The following is a 1,832-nucleotide window of genomic DNA, read 5'->3' as shown; positions in this document are numbered from 1 at the left end:
AGGATGATAACATAAACTTTTAAGAGGTTGCTTTAGAAGAGGGTGGTTTTTCTTTATTATTCTGGGTTTTCTAAAGATTCTGTAATGCCTACTCACCGCTGTCAAGTCCATGGGAACATACCGTGAACTTATAGGACACAGCAGAACTGCTTTGTAGCATCTCCAAGCCTGTAAATATCTACATAAACAGATTGCCACATTTTTCTCCTGCAGGGTGGCTGTGGGGGTCAAATCACCAGCCTTTTGATTAGCAGCCAACCACTTAACCGCCACACCACCAGGACACTTTCTTTTATAATTAACATGTAATCTTTTATTAATAGGGAGATTTAAATTTATGTACATTTCAAAATATATAGTTAGAAAACAAGAGTGGGATCCCATTACACACCTATTAGAGGGGACACAATCGAAAACACTGACAACATCAAATGCTGATCAGGGTCTGAAGCACCAGGAAATCTCACTTATTGCCAATGGGAATGCAAAATTGTACAGTCACTTTGGAAGACACTTCTGGAAGTTACTTCTGATTTTAAAAGCAATCACCCTCCTAGAGGTTTACCCAAATGTAGTGAATGACTATTCAAAATTAAAGCCTGTGTGTGAATGTTTATACCACCTTTATTCATAAGTGCCCCAAATTAGAAGCAACCGGGGCACCCCCCATAGGTGACTGAGCCAACACACTGTGCTACACCCGTACAGAATTATTTTCCATAATAAAAAGAGATGAGCTTGTCTAGTTGGTTGAACCAATGAGTCATTCTTCTTCAGTGTGGTTTGTTTCATAGGCCTGTCAATTGTTTGACTGAAAATTGATCTTCTGGGGTGGGTTTAGTTCCAGGCTTGAAGGCTGCCTACTGATAATACTTTTAAATGGTCTTTCAAACTAGTATGTCTGGTCTTTATATAATTTTGAATTTTGATTTACATTTTTGTCTGACTCAGTCCAGGCCTTCTATCATGATCTGTTGTGAGTGATTGGTATTAATAGCCAAAAGCAAAACTCAAAACACTGCCATCGAATCAATGCCAACCCATCATGCCCCTATAGAAGAAAGTGGAATTGCCCCCATGAGTTTTCAAAACTGTAACTGTGAAAGGGAGTAGAAACCACTGTCTTTTTTTCCTTTGAACTGGCTGGTGGTTCAGAACTGTTGCCCTTGAGGATCGCAGCCCAGCGCATGCCCACTACCTCACCAGGGTTCCTAATGTTAGCCAAGCACCAACTCATTCTTCTGAGCTCAAAAACAAAGCATAGAAGGCAGAAAGGTATATGTGGGAAGCAAGGATACATGCAAACAGGGAACCTCGGTAGGAAATGGGAAGAATGCTGTTACATCAGGGATACTGCAAACACAAAGTGGGTGCATTGTTGAAGGGAAAACTAATTTGTTCTGTAAACTTTCACCTGAGCTTGACTAAGTTTTGGCAGGAGTCAGACCCAACCCAAGCCTGCATATGGCAGCCAACCAAAAAGGAGGCAAAAAGAAAATTAAAAAGATGATATCAGTAGGGGGGAACAGGGCCCTAACCAACCCATAGAGAGGATATTGCTTATATCTCCACAGGAGAGGGACCAGATCTCAACCTGGTGCACTAAGACTTGAAAGCAAAATACTGGTATGAAGCAGCAAACCAATAGAGAGGTCTGTGGGGCCAGCCCCAATTCCAGCTACATGGACACCCACCCCTCAGAAGAATGCACTACAGAGGACAGCACTGAAGCTACAGGTCAGGAGGGGTTGAGTCTGATCAGAGCACACAGGAACTAACTAAGAGGAAAGGAGAGAGAAAGAGAAAATGGAGCACATCCTGGCCCACCAAGC

The sequence above is a fragment of the Echinops telfairi genome, unplaced genomic scaffold (genome assembly GCF_000313985.2).
Source record: "Echinops telfairi isolate 266 unplaced genomic scaffold, ASM31398v2 ScPeMD7_2;HRSCAF=8, whole genome shotgun sequence".
Classification (NCBI taxonomy): Eukaryota; Metazoa; Chordata; class Mammalia; order Afrosoricida; family Tenrecidae; genus Echinops; species Echinops telfairi.
The sequence above is the reverse complement of the archived record's forward strand: the minus strand, read 5'-3'. Positions refer to the sequence as shown.